At 47.1% G+C, this 19964-nt stretch overlaps 1 long non-coding RNA gene across 1 annotated transcript; it reads left to right on the top strand.

Annotated features, from left to right (window-relative positions):
* The first annotated feature begins 1019 nt into the window (after nt 1–1019).
* On the top strand, nt 1020–19871 carry LOC128344327 (uncharacterized). The gene is made up of 3 exons (XR_008315793.1): nt 1020–1175; nt 18878–18900; nt 19649–19871. It is a non-coding gene; the product is annotated as an uncharacterized LOC128344327 (long non-coding RNA).
* The last annotated feature ends 93 nt before the right edge of the window (nt 19872–19964 follow it).

The following is a 19964-nucleotide window of genomic DNA, read 5'->3' as shown; positions in this document are numbered from 1 at the left end:
CCCCCCTCTCCCTTAGCTCCGCCCCTGCCCAGGACCCCAAGGAAGGAGGGAGGCTGGGGGGGAAGAAGCGGAGGAGGAGGAGGAGGAGGAGGAGGAGGAGGAGGAGAGACCAAGGCTGGAAGGACGGAGACTTTCCTGAGGAGACGGTCCTGCTGCGACAGATCCTGAAGGCAGAGAGCAGTGCTGAGGGCCAGGCAATGATGACGGGAGCGGTGAGGGGGCTCTGTGGGGAGGGGCACCTCTGGAGATTGGGATCTGTGGGGGGGGGGTCTTACCTAGTGCAATGGTCACTGTTTGCTCTGTTTGAAATGTGTCTTTAGGGCCACTGATGTTTGATTTACCTCGAACCGGCTTCTTGCTCTTGCCTTATTTGGTAGATCCCACTGACTGCTGGCAACTCCATCCAGGGCCTGTCACAGATTGGCTGCCGTGAGACAAAGAGCTCTGCCTGAGAGCAGCTGTCAGTCAGAGCAGGGCAATGAGAGGCTGAGGGTTTGCAATGTGGTCCCGGTGTTGTGTGTGTGTGTGTGTGTGTGATAGGTGGCAAATCCCAGCTGGATAATGTAAGCAGCTGCAATTGCTCTCAGGTCTAAGTGATGTGTTCCTCTTCATTCCGTGTGTATGTGTGTACCTGGAGGTCCCTCGTGGGCTGCCTGCTGCTCCATATGATTTGCACATTTCTGGTCCACATGACCTTTCCCTGTCCACCCATTCGCTCTGGAGCAGAATATTCATTTTGTGTGTGTGTGTGTGTGTGTTCCCTTTTTAGGTTTTGTAATAATCGGTGAATATGTTGGCAAAAAGGCAGAACAGCAGTCAGTGTTGCTAAAGCTGAGCTGCTTTGTTTTGCACTAATGATTAAAAAAGCATTGAGCCATGTTTTGTTTGCTGACATATGCAAAGTATATTGCCAATGCTGATTTAATATATACAAAAAATCCATTCCATTCACTACATGTTCTCTGTGCTGAGAACTTTAAAATGCACATCTTCTCACCTAGGTTGTGGACAAGCTGGCTATGGAGGCTCGCTTAATGAGGATGAAGAGCTGGTCAGCCTAACCCGCAGGTGCATTTCAGATAAGGCAGCAGACATGGGTCTTGAGAATGTAGCTCCTAGACAGCAGCAGGCTGAGCAGAAATACAGGCCACCTGGTCCTAGGATTCCCAACTGTGGTGAGTTGCATTTTTCATTATCTTATATCTTAATCTATGGCCTCTTTTTGTCTTATTTCTCTCTCTCTCTCTCCCCCTCCCTTGCAACCCCATTATTTAGTCAACAGGAATCATAGTAAAGGACTGGGGTTCTAATTCAAAAACATACAGTGGTCCCTCGACTTACAAACTACTCGACATAAGTATTTTTCGAGTTACAAACGGCAGTTTTAGATCCGGTTTTAGATGCGTTTTTTTCGACTTACAAATTTTTAGATGGGGTTTCCTTGACTTACAAATTTTTAGATGGGGTTTCCTCGACTTTCAAATTTTACATGAGGTTTCCTTGACTTGCCTGCCTGTTTACTGCCTGTTTATTCTTGAAAAGAAATGTTCCTGTGCAGTTTGCAAGCCTTACTGGGGGTCTGGGTCTTTTTTCTAGGCTCCGGAACGCATTAATCCGTTCCCAATGCATTCCTATGGGAAACCGCTTTTCGACTTACGAATTTTTCGACTTACAAATGTGCATTCGGAACGGATTAATTTCGTAAGTAGAGGGACCACTGTATATGAAAATATTAATGTGCTGTGCTAACTTGCACATAACAATCCCCAAGCTCCGGATCAGAACAGCAAATATAACATTATTTAGTGGTTCATCTGAAGTCTGCATTGTTTTAAATCAGCTGCTAAGTTCTAAACATCAGACCTAGTATGTGCTGCACATTGGATTTAGTTTTCAAATACATTCCCACCACTCTTAGAAACATTGGAAGTGTTACAGACCAGGCCTGATTTATATACTAAATATGCTCATTAGCTGGTATACAAAATTAGGTCTGGCTCATAGTGTCACCAAGTGACCAAGCTCTTTTATATTAGTGATCATGTATGATCTGGACACAAGGAAGAAAGGGGATCAAACCACTCCTGAAAGAGTTCAATGGGCTTTATTGAGTATAAAAGACTAACAACATAATCTAGCAAAGCAGAAAGCAGAACACTCTATCAGCAACAGTATTTACCAATATTCAACCCGTGTGCCTAACATATGTGTGTGCAATTAAATCTTCCTAAAGCCTAATACAATTCCGATACAGGCAGAAAAAGGGGGGGGGGGTGTAGGGAAAGCTGAGGGCTGGCATGGTTTGGAATTAGTAGGGGAAAGGAGGGGGGGAAGGAGAAGGAGGGGGCAAGGATGAAGGGACCCAAGGCTTGTAGAGGAGCAGCATATTTACCAGGATCAGAGACTTGAGAGTGGAGATCTTTTCAGCTGAGACAAGAGGCTGGAGACAGGAGCGTTCTGCAAGTGCTCAGATCACAGCTGAGAGCCAGATGGCTAGAGAAGCCTTGACTTCTTACTGCGCAGTAGAAGTCACAGACAGTTCCTGTTCATGGACAGAGTTCCTTAGCAGCAAACTCTGGCATTGCTGTGAGCAAATCTTGTTGTAGGCACAAGATAGCTAATCTGCCATGTCCAGAGACTCCTTCTTATAGTGGTTCCATCCTTTGATGTCCCTTTTTAGTCTTCTGGATCACAAAAGGCATTTTATTCCTGCTATCCTCTGAATATTGTCTTTTAATTACCAAAATTAGCTCAGGATATTTGGTCAGTTCAGAGAGATCTCCATCTCATCTTCTGTTAGCTGCTATCTTGAGGAGGGGGGCATAGCCCATAGTACATCTGCATCTCTGAGCAAATGGGCCCCCAGATGTGCTAGCCTGATCCCAAAAGGTGTTAAAAATCAGCAGTTAGTGAGAGAGAGTTAGTTCTATTTGTGTGAGACATTATTTCTTGTGTACCTCTATCTAGTGTGTATTTGTATTCAAAGTAACATCAAAAGGTATACCTGTGTGAGGCAAGTTACTTAACACATTTGACTTAAGGCAGAAGCATCCTGGTAAGGGGGATTACTGGACCACAGGTTAATTTCAGCAGTGTGAGACTGGTAATTAAGCCTGACCCATTGTGTCAGTGAGCTTCCACAGACACTGATAACCAATGCTAGATTACCCCTGCCTCTACAAATCATTTACCAAGCATTACCCAGGCAGATCTAATTGAACTCTTAATATAAAATGAAATCAGACACAGGCCTATATTCCATATACTTATTAATGTTCTGGGGTGCTCATAACAGAAGCTGCCTTATACTGCCTTATACTGAGTCAGACCACTGGTCCATCTAGCTTAGTATTGTCTACACAGACTGGCAGCGGTTTCCTTAAGGCTGCTCAAAAGCCATAGCCTTTGACAAACAGGGTCCCATAGAATTCTGTTTTGGCCCCCATGATTTTTAACATCTCCATGTCCAAAAAAAGCATCTCTCCCACTCCCCTGGGGAACGTCCTTTGGGGACTTGATGTTGGATCAGAGGAACTGTGGAATGAAATCAAAGAAGTTGTTAAGGACAAATGTGAAAAGAGACTGCCAAAGACCAAGAAACAGAAGAAAGTAAAATGGATGTCAGAACTGACGGTGGAAATTGCCAAGAAGAGGAGAGAAGCCAAAGTCAAGAAAGATAAAGACCTCAGGAAGGAACTTATTAGGGAATTTCAGAAAGCTGTTAGAAAAGACAAAGAACAGTACTACAATGGCATTTGCAAAGACCTTGAGGAAGGAAATAGAAATGGAAAAATAAGGCAAGTTTTCCAAAAGATCTCTGAACTCAGAGGGTGGTTCCAAGTTCCAACCTCGAATTGGTATGTTAAGAGATGCCAAAGGACAGATAGTAACTGATTCAGAGAAGATCAAACAGAGTTGGAAGGAGTATACTGAAAATCTGTACAGCAGGGACGCCAACATCCAAGATACTCTAGAACAGGGATTCTCAATGTTGGGTCCCCAAATGTTTTTGGACTTCAACTCCCATAATCTCCAGTCCCAGTGCCCTTTAGTTGGGGATTATGGGAGTTGAAGTCCAAAAACATCTGGGGACCCAACGTTGAGAATCCCTGCTCTAGAAGATATTCCTACTTGCAAGAACCTCTAGTACTGGAATATGTAGTTACATTAGCACTCCGGTCATTACCAAGTCAGAAGGCTACAGGAATGGATGGAATGGCTAAAGAAATATGGCTAGTAACAGAAGAAGAATCAGTCAAGGCTCTAACCAAACTATGCCAGCAAATCTGGAGAATGACACAGTGGCCAAAAGATTGGAAGAGGTCAGTCTACATACCCATACCAAAGAAAGGAGACTTAACAGATTGCACAAACCATCGCACAATATCCTTAATTTCACATGCACTGGCGCATGCAGCCGTACTCGATCTGTAGCTGCCTCCACTGGAATTACCCCTGCCTCTGCCGGGCTTACCTCCCGTTATGGTACAGGGCGTTCTGCTCAGTCTGAGTCAACAAGTCAAAACAAAGGGACTCTCTTTGTTTTGCAAAGGGACTCTCAAACAAACCTGACCAGAGCCAAGTAGAAAGAGGCTCTCCTCCTCCCCTTGCTTGCTCTCTGGGCTAGACTCTCTGTACATGCACATAGTCACTCCTCACCTCATGGGTGAGGCTCTTCAGATCAGAGTGAGGAGAAAGGAGACATGGGGAGCAAGACCTCAGGCACAGTCTCATTTCAAAGAGGAAGCATCCTTTAGCATTCCTATTTCAAAAACAGTAAGCAAAAATGGAGGGGTGCAAATGGGGGATGTTTTGTGAAATGAGGAGATACCGGGCATGGAATCACTCTGTGTCTGTGATTCTGGAGATGGCAGAGTACTGAATGCAAAAAATGCAGTGCCTGTAGAATCCAGGGCAAAAATGCATAAATGCAGTATGTTTTAGTTGCTTAATGCAGTATAATGTTCAATTTAATTTTCAGTATGATTATTTTGAGTAAATTGAGTAGAATTTACAGGCATAGGTAGGGACTATTTTTTAAAGGGTGAAAATAAGGAGCAAGGACTACTTGAGTGTTTTGCCTGCTTAATCATGAATGTATGCACAAAATTGAGATTAATTGGCACAAAGGAAAAAGCCTGTGTGTGATCTTGTGTAAGTTTCAATGATGAGATAGAAGGGAGTAAGAAGGATTTTGTGAAGGTGGTTGTTCATGCTGGCCAGTGAATTGCTGTGAAATGAATACCTTACTTATATGTTACACCTTAGTTTAAAGAATATACATACGGATCTCTCGATCTCTCTCTCTCTCTCTCTCTCTCACACACACACACACACACACACACACACACACACACACACACACACACACACACTTCTCATTCAGTTCTGGACATGTAAAGGTAAAGTGTGCTATTGAGTTGGTGTCTACTCCTGGTGACCACAGAGCCATGTGGTTGTCTTAGGTAGAATACGGGAGGGGTTTACCATTGCCATCTCCTGCGCAGTATGAGATGATGCCTTTCAGCATCTTCCATGTAGCATATGTATCAATGTGGTGTAGTGGTTAGAGTGCTGGACTAGGACTGGGGAGACCCGGGTTCAAATCCCCTTTCAGCCATGAAACTAGCTGGGTGACTCTGGGCAGGTCACTTCTCTCTCAGCCTAACCTACTTCACAGGGTTGTTGTGAAAGAGAAACTTAACACCGCTCTGGGCTCCTTGGAGGAAGAGCGGGATATAAATGTAATAATAATCTGTAAGGGACAGAGGAGCCATGAGATTTCATAACCCCATGAGAAATGAACCTGTTCTTCTATATGCCATAAATAATATAGCTTGAGGGGCAGATACTTTTCTCTTCTCAGCTATCCTGGAGACCTTACTTCTTGTAAAGTCAGAGCCAGAGGTGGGGGGCTGGAGGTGAGATATAATGTTTTTGTGTGCCACACTGTGCATGGCGCATTATTTGCATGTAGGAACATAGGAAGATAGGAAGCTGCCATATACTGAGTCAGACCATTGGTCTATCTAGCTCAGTATCGTCTTCACAGACTGGCAGCAGCTTCTCCAAGGTTGCAGGCAGGAATCTCTCTCAGCCCTATCTTTGGAGAAGCCAGGGAGGGAACTTGAAACCTTCTGCTTTTCCCAGAGCAGCTTCATCCCCTGAGGGGAATCTCTCCCAGTGCTCACACATCAAGTGTCCCATTCATATGCAACCAGGGCGGAGCCTGCTTAGCTAAAGGGACAAGTCATGCTTGCCAGCACAAGACCAGCTCTCCTTCTGTTGTATCAGTTTGAATCTGTAACTGACATTTCCGTCAGTTCCCCCTAATTGTCCTTTCAAGTGGCAATCACAGAAGCTGATGACAAAGGTGTGCTATCCCTTTAAATGCCACAGGCCTTGGACGGTTCTAAGCCAGGCCTGCCTTCTGACAACTGGGATGGATTCTTCAGCCTTGAATTTTTCAAACAGGCTTGGTTGCTGTTCCTTGATGGCTTGCTTGAATTCTTGCAGTCCTCAATTCCGTCTCTCTTTATTTTATTTTATTTTATTTTATTTATTTTTTTGTCAGACTTATATACAGCCCTTCCAAAATGGCTCAGGGCGATTCACAACATGATAAACAATTAAAACAAATGAACAATGAAAATCAAACTCTTAACACTGGGTAGCCATTCCCCAGGTCATCAGTATCTAGCCAGCAATGACTCTCTTCCCTGGTAAACTGACTTCCTGAAAGGGAAGAGGCACCTGAGCTCTCTGCCTGCCCTTCCGCCTTCAGCTCTGACTCCATCTTCAGCCTTCTTCCTAAGACTTCCGTCCCATGCAGTATCTTCCACCCAATCTGCCTGAAACCCCCATCACAGGCCCTTAAGTGTGTCTGCGTGTGTGTGTGAGAAAGAGAGTGATGTGCACACACTGCCTTGATAGTGCTGCCCAGAACAAAACTCTTTCTGCTCACTGATGGTAAGAATTAGGGGGAACGCTGGTGGGAGGGCAGAAACTGGTGGGGAGAGAGAAAATAAAATAGTGCTATTGTAGGACTGAAGGGAAGATTATCAAGTGACTTATAGAGTGAATTAAGATGCCATCCACTTCAGTTTCTAACTATCCTGCAGGAACTGGGCTACATAGGAACACATCTATCCAAACTATTTTATTAGCATAGAATTGTGCTTTCTTAATAGTTACAAGTGATACTTCATTGGAAGTATTAATAGTAACCTATAAGTAACAGAGCCAGCGTGGTGTAGTGGTTAGAGTGCTGGACTAGGACTGGGGAGAGCCGAGTTCAAATCCCCATTCAGCCATGATACTAGCTGGGTGACTCTGGGCCAGTCACTTCTCTCTCAGTCTAACCTACTTCACAGGGTTGTTGTGAAAGAGAAACACAAGTGTGTAGTACACCGCTGTGGGCTCCTTGGAGGAAGAGCGGGATATAAAATCTGGGGTGTGCGGAGGCCCTGGACTTTGAGTGGGGGGGGGCATTTTAAAATCTTGTCTCTGGGCCCATTCCAACCTTGCTACGCCCCTGGCAATAGCAATAGCAATAGCACTTACATTTATATACCGCTCTATAGCTGGAAGCTCTCTAAGCGGTTTACAATGATTTAGCATATTGCCCCCCAACATTCTGGGTACTCATTTTACCGACCTCGGACGGATGGAAGGCTGAGTCCACCTTGAGCCCCTGGTCAGGATCGAACTTGTAACCTTCTGGTGACAGGGCGGCAGTTTTACCACTGGGCCTCCAGGGGCTCCTGGATAGGATGTTTTAGGAGAGAGCTCCTGCAGTTAAGCCTTTGCTTCAGTTTGTTTTATTTCTTCTCCTTCATGACCAGCCTCTGGCTATGGAGGGAAACAGGAGTCACCACTCTTTGGGTCTGGGCCTGCCTGGTGGTTTCCCTCCCCCTCCCCCCCTTCCTCTCCGCTTGGCTCTGCATGGGTGGGGAAGGGAGCTGCCTCTCTTTGGAGCCAGCAAACAAACCAACCATCAGATAAGATTTCCTGCTCAAGTTAATCCTTCTAGCTTGCATTCGGCTTGATTGGCTGCTTACTAAAGTATTTGCATTTGTTTGGAGGGGTCCTGGCCAGCGCGGAGTTCCTCTCAGAGGAACCCTTTCAGGGCTCAGCGTTGGAGGCTCCGGCCTCTCAGCTGCGCACGTGTTTTCTCCGCTCTTGCTGTTGCCGCGCCTTAGTCCAGCAGGACTGCTTCAGATTCCCCCTGCAGCCTCCGGCTCAGACAATGGGGACGGGGACCTTGGGGCGGCACTTGGCCAAAACCCCCAAGAGGTCCAGGCGCAGCGGACGCCAAGAAACAGAGGCGCCAGCCTGAGGGAGTCCTTCCAAGGTACTTTTAAGGGAGCGCCTGTTGATTCAGGTGGCCAGCTGGAAATCAAAAGCGCAAGCAACCCAATGGCGCCAAGTGGAAGGCTGGATCCAACAAGCGCCTTCGCTTTGAGGGAGACGACCAGAGCCCGGTGGGCACTATCCTGGCGTCTCATCCTCCGCCCATTGGGGCCTCAGCGTTTGAGGGGGAACCGGCTGGTCCGCACCCTCACCGGTCACCGCTGTAAGTAAAGACTTTTTCTCTCCCGGGATTCTCAATGGCTGCGTGAGTTTTTTCGGAGCAGTGGGAGGAAAGTGTTCTTGTGGCAGCAGGCATGAATTTTTCCCCCTTTGCTAAGCAGGGTCCCCCCTGGTTTGCATTTGAATGGGAGACTGAACGCTGTCGATATAAAAGTTTTCCATTGAGCCACCGACAGCCTCGCTTGCTACTCCCCTGGCATGGCCCTTACCAGTTCTACGGGGCCTCACCCCTTACACGCAGGGACACGTGTGACTCCCAAGTTGTTTCCACCCTCGCCTGAACCCAGCCCATGGCTCGGGGGTTTTTCTCCTCCGTATGAGCGTGGTTGGTGTATGACCAGAGTTTTTGCCATGCAAAACCAAGAGAAGGCGCAGGGATTCTTTCCCCTCTTCCTCCCACCCTTGCTGGTGGAACAGGAGTTGTTAACGCCCCATGCTCCCTAGGGCAGCCAGTGTGGTGTACTGGTTAGAGTGCTGGACTAGAACCAGGGAGACCTGAGTTCAGGTCCCCATTCAGCCATGAAACTAGCTCGGTGACTCTGGGCCAGTCACTTCTCTCTCGGCCTGGCCTACCTCACAGGGTTGCTGTGAGAGAGAAGTTTAAGTATTTAGTACACCGCTCTGGGCTCCTTGGAGGAAGAGCGAGATATAAAGGTAATAATAATAATAATAATAAGGCGGCCTTCCGGTCTCACACCGGGTCAACTTGCACCATTCCCCTTTTCCCTTCCCCCCAGTCACCTCAAGTGGTGCAGCAGGGAAATGCTTGATTAACAAGCAGAAGGGTGCCAGCTCAAATCCTCGCGGGTAGCTATACAGTTACCAGTATTTTACGAAGAGCCTGAAAGGCATCACCTCGTACCCTCCCCTTCCCCAAAGACCGGGGAGGCCTACAGCCCAGTTACCACCTGACCATCAGTCAGAAAAAGGGGCTTCTTGCCATCTCTGCCTCGGGACCCTACTGGGCCATTGGAGCCAGACAAGGAGGAAGGGGAATTATCGGGGGGGATGTGATGCCGCCCATTTCTAACTCTGCCAGACCTTTTTTCCTTAGCAGAACTCGGAAGGTTTTACTGTCTAAGGCGCAGCGCACAATCAGTGCTGTCTCCGCGTCGGAAGCTGCAGAGACGTCTTCGCCCCTGGACTAACAAGTTTTCCCTGCAGCTGTTCCGGTAACATCCACAGTTATGTTCCCCCCTCTATTTCGCAGGGCGATGTGCGCGGAGTGGCAGCGCCCTGCCTCAGCCAAACCGATGGTTGACCTTCCCAAGAAACATGTCCAGTCCCAGGGGACCCCTCAATACCTTTGGCCATGCCTAAGGTTGTCCCTTCCAGGGGCTCAATTGGTCTCCTACACTCATAGGACAGGGACCTCTCTAGCCCCAGGATGACAGGCGCTGACACTCCCTTCTCTTGAAGGTCCGAGACACCTTCAGCCACCTCCCTCAAGTTATGCACTACCAACCCCACCTTGCTTGAGCGTTTGACTCTGGACCAAGGCACTGTTCAAGATGGTCTCTCCGATTGGCCTAAGGTTTCATCAGGGCATTAACTAAATGAACAAGACTGCTGCTCTTAGAGCCAAGTCTAGCTTAGATTGTACACAGTCGGGCCATAGCAGTGGGTGTGGCTGTATACAGGTCATCTTGGCTTAGGACCCAAAATGCTGATGATAATTCTAAGTTTCCTTTGATTACTGCTCCATTTGTGGGAGCTACCCCTTTTGGTCCCACTTAGACCCAGTTTTTGGTCAAAACATGGGATAAGAGTAGGCCATGCCTTCTCCACACAGAGAGCCCAATGGGCCCCCCATAGTTGGTCCGGTTCCCTTTCACCCTTACAGGCAACACTACTTCACTCCGATTCCAGCGGTACAGCTCTCTGCCGGGAGGCTGAGTGTGCGGACTTAGTGGCCAAGGGCCACAAAGATGCTTTTCTGTCAGAAGGTTCAGATTTCGTAACAGTGTATTATATAGGAAAGTATAACAGGATGGTATCGGAGTTCTAAACTTAATGGCCTACTATGAAGCCTGGCATCTTCGGGATATTTTGTGGTTAATAGTAGACCTGGAAAGGTTCTGGGTGAAGATGAAGGTTCCCAAGGAACATCTTGGTAATTTCAACAACCAGTTATTGAGGTTTGAATTTATTAAGAGTTCTAAATCTGTTACAAATCCACCTTAAGTACCACATTTAAGATCTGGGGGAATTGGCATAAAATTTCTGCCCTCCCATATTTCCCCCATATTTCCCCTTGTTAACCATTTGTAGTCATCCCAAATTTCAAACTTTGACTCTCCCTCCCGATTACTTGATGTCTGGGAGGTGTCACACAATAGATGAAAGGATTTTTATTATTTCGATACCCCAAATGATTAGAACCATTTTGGGAGAAGTTTATGAATAAGCATTGCTCTTGGTTAAAATTTTCTTCAGTTTCACTCCTCTATTTTACATCCTGATATAGTTAAGCAAGCTAATAGGAGTTTGACTATGTTTGTGGAATTAATATTAAAGGCTTCAGAAGACTCTAAGGGCCTGATTTCTAGATTATAGGAGATTTTAATAAGCCAATCATCTGATCCATTAACTGGCCTTAAGTTGGCTTGGGAAAACGACCTACAGCAAACTATTAGCGACTTACTATGGAAAGGAATACCAAAATGGAAGCTGGTGTTTTCTACGTCTTCCTGAATTAGAGGGTATTCTGTTAAGCTCTCTGTCAGGTGGTATTTGACCCCTTCTAGAGCAGCCCACATCAATCAGAGTTGGTCCCCATGATGTTGGAATGGCTCTTGTGATAGGGTGATAGGGTGTTGTGATTGAGAATACTTCCGTTTATGCTGGTCTCATTCTGCTTTTGGGCAGAGTTGCCTCTATTACATATATTTTCGGAAGTTAGTTTGACATGATCATCTAAGGATCTTATCGTTTTTATGTTAACTGAGGCTGGATTTTCCATTGCACTACGCTGGAAGCATAAAACTATGTCGTTGACTTCTTGGTACCAGTCTTGTGGCACATTGCCATATCTGGGGGGAAAATTGACTCATATTATTTGTCTTCGAACAGATCAAGCTAATTCTCCTGATTTTTCTTTAGGATCTGGTCAGTTTTATTCGGTTCACAAATCAAGATAATTTTAATTATTCTCCTCCATCTAATTATTTACATATCTGGAAGGATGGTTAATGGATGTTTTTATGTATCGGTCTTCTATTATGTGTATGTATTGTCTGAAAGAAAGAAAGAAAGAAAGAAAGAAAGAAAGAAAGAAAGAAAGAAAGAAAGAAAGAAAGAAAGAAAGAAAGAGAAACTACAGGTCTAGGACACCATTCCAGCTTCAGACACCAATCAACCAATTGAATATATCCTGGCTCGCCTTCCACAGAGGGTTGATCTCACAAAGAGAGATCCATTCCCCACAGGGGTGCCTGAGGTCCTCACCTTTCTCCAGGCCGGCCTAGACCTTCCTCGGCAACCAAGCACCCTGAGGCACCAAACCTCCTCACTAGCCTCGGTTTTGCCCTTTTTGCTTCCACTGACTTGGGCCAACCGAACCTGCGCCCACTCTCATACAAATTCCTCGGGGAGTGACACACCTGTCTCCTCTCTAGTCAGGTGTTCTTTGCCGGGGACTTCAACTGAGTTCCAAAACGCTCTCACGAAGGACTCCTTCGAGCCCATTTCTACCAGTCCACTGAAGCTCTTGTCTTATAAGGCCCTCTTCCTGGTAGCTATTACCTTGGCTCAAGGATTTCTGAGCTAGGTACCCTCTTGGCACAGAAGGTATATTGCACCTTCCAGCTAGATGCAGTGCATCATGGTCTGAACACCACCTCCCTCCCAAATGTTAATTCTCACTTTCATAGATCCAGAGTTGACATTCTTCCTTCATTCTGCCTTTCCCCTGTCCAGCCAGGGGAATGATTGTAGCACAAGCCTGATGGGCCCAGGGCTTGGCGTTCATCGCACCAGACACATTCACAAGTCCAACACCCTCCTTGTCTTTTCCCGTCTCTTCTCTTTGGGGAACAGAGTTTCTAAAGGCGCCTCGACTGGCAGGATCGGATCATGCATTCACCCAGCCTACTCGGATCTCAACACTCGGTTCATGGCGCGATCGACCAGAAGCACAGCTACCTTTGCGGCCTTTTTCCCAGCCCATCCTACTTTCGGGGATCTGCAGAGCACCAGCCACCTGGCCTTCCGCTGCTCCGTTCCCCTAGGCACTATAAGGTTCTGACCACTCAGCGGCACAGGCAGCCTTGGAGCGCACGGTGCTTTGACAAGGGGTTTGAATACATCCTTCCCATCCCAGAGATTAGTGTCTTCAGCTTGGGCACGTCCCATCATGAGGATCTCCTACTCAGGGGAAAAAGGAACATTGGTCTTACCGTGAAGGGTTCTTTTTCCCTGTAGTAGGAGATCCTCAGCCCCACCCGGATGTATTTTCGGGAGCTAGATACACAGATGGTTAACGGGGCCCACTGGAGGATGGCCCTGATCAGGGATGGAGGCAGCCCCTCAGGAGTAGACTCCTAGGCTGTTTTTTGCACTTGTCTATCTTATTCTCTAACCTCTCTTCCGAGTTCTTCCCACTTTCTTCTTTACCTACAGCTTACAGAGTACTTACACAGAGCTCTCTCCACTCGACATACCACCTCGCTCAACAGCCCTGGAACTGGGGTTAGGACGGAGGAGGCTACGCCCACAAACAAGTCACGTGGTCCAGTTCTGTCTCGAGCATGCTCAGTTCACTACCCATCATGAGGATCTCCTACTACAGGGGAAAAGAACCCTTCACGGTAAGACCAATGTTCCTTTCTCCCTCTCTTCCTGGCCAGGTCTGACTAGAGTCCCCCGCCCGCCTGCCTGCCCAATCAGGAAGGGCACCAGCTGTGAACATGCCTATTGTGACGTGCTTGACGGATGTCCCAATTGTAGAGGGGAATTTGAATCCACCTCCCTCATTTAGCATAGTAATCCAGTTGGATGAGCTCAGAGTAGAGGCCTGGAGAAAGTGTTTTTAAGTGTTTTTTAAAGTGTTTTGTAAAGTGTTTTTTAAAAACAAACTGTTCTAAAACAGTTTGTTTTAAAGAAGTTACAAACTTAGATTAAAAGCCTGCCACTTGTACTTCCTTCATGAGGAGGGAAGGAAGGACGGTAGGAAGGAAGGAAGGAAAGAGCGGAGCAGACAAAGAAGAAGGGAGTGCCCCAAGCTGTGCTTTCGAACATGTTCACGGCAATCTAACGAGCCTGAGACAAGTTTCCCCTGTAGCAGAGGCCTGTACAGAGCAAGCCAGGCTGCACATGGGACATCTCAAGCTGTTTGGTGTTGCTTGTCATGCACCGAAATCACGCTTGATTGTGGAAGAGGGGAGTGGACTTCAAGGTTCTAATCAAAGAGCTGCATCTGAGCTGGCACAATACAAGCCTGAGTTGCTATTCTCTTATAATGAGCCAGCCCTATTGGTCAGGGGCATAGCTAGGGGAGAGGGGGCCCGTGTTCATCCCTCTCTCTGGCGGCCCCTCAGAGTAAGGGAGACAATCGAGAAAATAGGGAGGGATAGAGCTGGAGGCCTGTGTTCTTTGAACCCTTTTGCTCAATTATAGCTCCGCCCCTGCTATTGGTATCCTAGGTATATTTTGGGGTACTTAAGTTTTGCCCATATATGGCAAAGCTTTTCTTCAAGCAAATTGGAGTGTGAATGGTCAGACCAGGTACTGGTGGTCACCAGGGAGCTGTTGCTGAAAACAGCCTCCTAGGATCTGATCTCCATCTTGTTGCTAACACTTAGAAAAGCATTGTGTACAACTTGACAATTGCACTGGGATTCTCCATGTCTCCTTAGAATGGGCTTGTGGAGATTTACAATGTGGTTGCTGCAGCATTGTAATTTCCCCAAGTACACATGCACAAACCCAGTGATGGTCATTCACTTCAAGGAGGCTGTTGTTGCAGTTTGTGAATATTTAGCAAAGCACCAAGGAAGCTGCCAGGCATTCGAGAAGATCCTTTCTCTTCTACTTACAGTGGAGAAGGAATGTCCCATCCCCTTCTCTTTTGTATTAGGATGCCAGGGTAATAGGAGAGGTTTCCAACTTCCTTCACCTCTATTTCCTTGTTCAGGTGCTGTACAGTCTCATGGCTGTCTTGCTTTTCCTCTCATGTAATAGTCAAGTCATCAACAGAAGTCAGGATGTAAGTCCATCTATTGTCTCTGAATCTTGAATATAGGCAGGGGTCAGCTTTTCCTTGTGAGAACCTTTCCTTAAGTAGCAGTTGATTTCGTTTCTCATTCCACACTCTGGCTGCTTGTTTCGGAGCCATAGATGCTCCTTTCTAGTTTGCACAAAGCCCCTTCTTTCTAGGTACCTCATAGCCTGTGGCTGTTGCATGTAGATGTCTTCCTCAATTTCCCCATGAGGGAAGGCAGTCTTTACATCCATGTGTTCAACTTGCATCTTTCTGACCGCTGCCACGCTGAGCAGTGTCCTAATTGAAGTGTCTGTCACAAGTGGTGCAAAGGTCTCATTGTAGTCCTCACCATAGTTCTGGGAGTATCCCTTGGCTACTTGCCTTGCCTTGTAGTGCTCTACATCCCCTTCTGCATCCTGCTTGACTTTCAAGACCAACTTGCATCCCACAGTCTTTCTTCCTGCGGGGATTGACACAAGTCTTCAAGTCTCATTTTTGTGCAGGGTGTCAATTTCTTCAAATGCTGCATTTCTCACCTTTTGTCAGCTGGCATCTTTTCCTTCTCTCCCCATGTGGTGGGTTCTTGTAGCTCTCCTCCTTTGGTCCCAAGAGAGAACCTTTGGGGTGGAACCCCTTTGTTGGGCCTCTAGCAGCGCCTCAGTTCTGGCTCAGGCTGTGCAGCCCCTTCTGAATCTGTATCCCCTTCTGAACCTCCTTCTGGTTGTGGCACAGATTCTTTGGATTCACTGTCTGGCTCTTGCATCATGAGACTCCACCCACGTGCTTCCTCTTTCACCTGGATCTCTGGCACAAGTTCTGGTACATCACCTCTAGTTGGCCCTTGTCTCTCATCAAATGACACCACCTTGTAGATCCTGACCTCTCCACTTGTAGGATCAAGGATTCTCTATCCCTTTTGGCCAGGCGCATATCCAACCAACACTCCCAGTTCGCATTTGTGATTGAGTTTGGTTCTCTTGGCCTTTGGGACGTATGCATAAGCCTTTGATCCCAACATTTTGACATGGTTTAGAGAGGGTTTGTGCCCAAGCCAAATGGTGTCTTGTCTATTGCTTTAGCTGGCAATCTACTTTGCAAGTACTTAGGAACACATAGGAAGCTGCCATGTACTGAGTCAGACCATAGGTCCATCTAGCTCAGTATTGTCTGCACAGACTGGCAGCGGCTTCTCCAAGGTTGGGAGAAGGTTGGGGTCCGCCCTGGTTGCATGTGAATGGGAGAATAGCACTGTAAGATCTTCCCCTTAGGGGATGGAGCTGCTCTGGGAAGAGCAGAAGGTTCCAGGTTCCCTCCCTGGCTTCTCCAAGATAGGGCTGAGAGAGATTCCTGCCTGCAACCTTGCAGAAGTCACTGCCAGTCTGTGTAGACAATACTGAGCTAGATGGACTAATGGTCTGACTCCGTATATGGCAGCTTCCTATGTTCCTATGACATTAGAATGTATTAGCTCCAGAGGACGCTGTGACTCTGTCTGTGTCTGGCATGCAGAAAAGCTGGGTCTCACCCCTTGATTAAGTAAGCAACACTGGCACCTTGTGGCAGCTTCTCTGCATGACTCCACTTTAAAGTCCTTAATAAGTCCCTTTCCCCCAAGCTCATTGATCACATGTATTTGCCTATGTGCTAGTCTTTCAGGCCATATGGTAGAACACTTCTTGAGTTTTCAAGAGTCTGCAAGCCTGGCCTGTTCAGTTACACAGTCCAATTGAAAAAGCACATCTTTACGCATATCGGCTGTCATATTGAAATCATCATCTTTGGTGATGGAGTGTCTGAGGGGGTTGGGGGTGGGAGGCACTGCTTTGCAGTGGTTCCGCTCCTACCTCTCGGGCAGATTCCACACGGGGTCCCTTGGAGACTGTTGCTCTTTCAAATCTGAACTTTCATATGGTGTTCCTCAGGGCTCCATATTGTCTCCAAAGTACTTTAACACCTACATGAAACCACTGGGAGAGATCCTCCGGAGATTTGGTGCAAGGTGTTATCAGTATGCTGAATGAAAACTCTCTCTTACAGACTGTCTTATGAAAAGACACTTGTTCTTATTACACACCTTTTCCTTTTCATCTAATCCTAAATCCTTGTTACTGAAGTGTGCTACTCTTCATGTTGGGTCTGTGGCACACCTTTGGAGGCCTAGGACTGCTCAGCCTTTTGCGGGAGTGCCTACTTCTAGTGTGCAGTCCACACCCAGCAGCAGTGTCATCTCCACTTCCTGGTCCAGCAGCATGGTGTCCCTGGCAGCACCAAGGAAACCGGCACACCAGTGTTAGTTGCAAGTGAAAAGTGACTGCTGGCTAGGGCACTGGCCTTCACTTCATCTTGTGGCAGCATACTCCAAAAGCCCATCCCAAACATGGTGCACGATGTGAAGAGAGGGTGCACCTCTGTCATGCCCTCCATTCTTTTCTTCTTTCTAAATGAAAAGGTCCCTGTTGCCTCCACCTTTTCCCTTCCAGGAAGGAGCTACACCCCTGAGCTCTTTCGTGGTCCTTTTCTATGCCTTTCCCAGCTCTAACATAAGCTTGGTGAGTTGGGTTGAGCAGAAGTGCACACAGTGTTCCAAAGGTCTCTGCACCAATGCATTTTGGCAGCTTTCTTTACTTAATTCCTCAGCCAGAAAGAAGACGGCGCAATACCTGGAAACCTAGTGGGCTACTTGTATTGCTGCCCCAGCTGTTCTGCATACCTTCCATTGGCCCCCTCTCCTCCAAATGTCTGCCTAAGGGTCTCTTTCTCACCTTCTCCCTGCTCTCTTCTAGGCTGCGAAGGGTCTGCCAGTGCTGCAGGCAGCTCTTTCAGACCTCCCACACACGTGACTCCAAGGGGAAGCCCCCCAGACGGAGGTTCTTCAAGAGGAGGAACCGTGTTGAGCCAACTTCGGCTCCTCCTCCAACTGCAGAAGGGGGCTTCCAAACGTAGTCGGGAGTCACAATTGGTGAGGAGGTGCCCTAGGCTCCTGGGGAATGGTTGGGACTGGGGTGACTGTTTTGGGAGGGTGGGACTGCTAGTGCTTAGCAAACTGGCAGATCTGTGAGCCTTCATTTAAAATTTGTGGGCCTGAATTTCTTCTTCCCTTCCAGCCTTGAGCACTGCATGGCAAAAAAAAAAAAGGAAAGAGCTAAGGTAGGGTATCATTGAGTAGAGGGCCTTCCTCCACATAGCCCAGGTCATTTCTGTGAGAGGCATTTGCTCTGCTCTGCTCTGATCCTTTCCCCAGTTCTGCAATCTCCCTGAGAAGTAGCAGAATAATCCATGAGGGGGTGGGGTCCCCAGAAAGGGCTTGAGAGCAACCCATGAAGTAAGGGTGTCTGGTCCATTTCCAGGAAGCCACAGAGAAGTCCTTCCATCACTAACAGCTCAATGCTTCTAATTTTCAAATCATCCTCTGGTGGACCTCCGTCCTTAATTCCGTTTCACAGCAAGTGAAAGTCACAGAGTCCAGGGGCCAGGAGGACTTATTACAGTTTAGCAAGCCTCATATTGTTGAAGCCATTTTGGTGAGTGAGATGCAGCAGAGAATGGAAGAGAATGACCAAGCGCAGGCTCAGTCCAAACCTGACTGCCAAGACTGTGTGTTTGGGGCATCATCTTGATTGTTTGTTTGTTTGTTTGTTCTATTATTTCTCTATATAAGCAACTTTGGAAACCTTTGTTGAAAGACAGTGTGAAAATATTGTTGTTGTTGTAACCATAGTTCTTCGAGTGGTCTTCTGTGCATTCACACTCCCGCCCTACCTCCCCACAGCAGCTGGTCTCTTTTGTTGAGCGGCGGTCTCCTTGACAGAGGTAGTGTGGGGTTCAACCTACCGAGGGAGTGGGTCTTCCCGCTCTTTTTTCCTTTTTGGGGGGTGAAGCTTTGGAAGCTTCCAGAACGCGGCTCTGGGCAAGCGCAAAAGCCAAGTGTGAACGCACAGAAGACCACTTGAAGAACTACGGTTACAGGTAGGAAACCTGCCCTTTCCTTGATGCCCCTTTTCATTCCTCATTTCATTCCGCATTTCATTCCAGCCCCTTTTCATTCCTCATTTGTGTGTTTGTGCGTGTGTGCATTTCTTTTAGGTGGCAAATCTGAGCTGAGTAAGGTAAGCAGTGGCAGAGGTGCTTTTACTCCTGGATTTTGGGGATGCAGCCCCTGGCGTCCCTACTCCTTGGGGGCTCCCAAATAATCTTTAGTCTGTCCTGGGTGGTGTGGTTTGTGCCCTAAAGAATGTATGTGTTAAAAAATGTTTAATTAGCCATGTGGGGTGTGGGCTCCAAAGGCCTTTAGGTCCAGGCTCCAAAATTACTTAGGTGCACCTCTGAGCAGAGGCGATCTTGCCAGCAGCTCTTTCTCTTGGGGGGTTGTAATTTTTATCCCCCAGTTAATTAGCAGAGCACTAAAGAAGCTACCCATTCCAGTTACAGAGTAGTTGCAGAGTTTAGTTGTTGCAGCTATTTAGAGAAGACACATGGAGATTCTTGTAGAATAAATACAAAGTATTTATTGGTGAAGTATACTTTGGTTAGGAAAGACCTAACCCTAATTTATAGAAGAACATAATGAATAGGTGGGGGAGAGAGAGAGATGTTTCCATCTGCTCTCTAAGAGGAAAGGAAGGGATTCTTTCTGACTCTCAACAGGAAATACCTGAAGAGTCCTATCAGGGGTTATAGAGTAGAGACCGATAGAACAATTAGGGAGACCCTTACTCACTATCTCTACCCCCAATGCCCCTAGTGGTCATAAGGATAGTTGGTGCAAAAAGTTGATGCACTGGTAGTCCATCTCCAACACTTTCCCGGGCTATGCAATGTACTCCTCTACATTCCTCATTTGTGTGTTTGTTTTAGTTGGCAAATCTCAGCTGCGTAAGGTAAGCAGAGGCAATTTTGCCATCTGGTCTTCCTAGTGCTATGCAATGTGTTCCTTTTCATTCCTCATTTGTGTGTGAGTGTGTTTGTTTCTTTTAGGTCGTAAATCCCAGATGGGTAAGGTAAGCAGAGGCAATTTTGCCATCCTGTCTTTCTAGTGCTAATCAATGTGTTCCTTTACATTCCTTGTCTGTGTGTTTGTGTGTGTTTGTTTTTAGGTGGTGAATCCCAGCTGGTTAAGGTAAGCAGAGGCAATTGCCATCAGGTCTTAGCAGTGCTATGCAATGTGTTCCTG

This window comes from Hemicordylus capensis, chromosome 2, assembly GCF_027244095.1.
Source record: "Hemicordylus capensis ecotype Gifberg chromosome 2, rHemCap1.1.pri, whole genome shotgun sequence".
NCBI classification, from domain to species: Eukaryota; Metazoa; Chordata; class Lepidosauria; order Squamata; family Cordylidae; genus Hemicordylus; species Hemicordylus capensis.
Note: the sequence above shows the minus strand (reverse complement) of the source record. Positions and strands in the feature narration are given on the sequence as shown.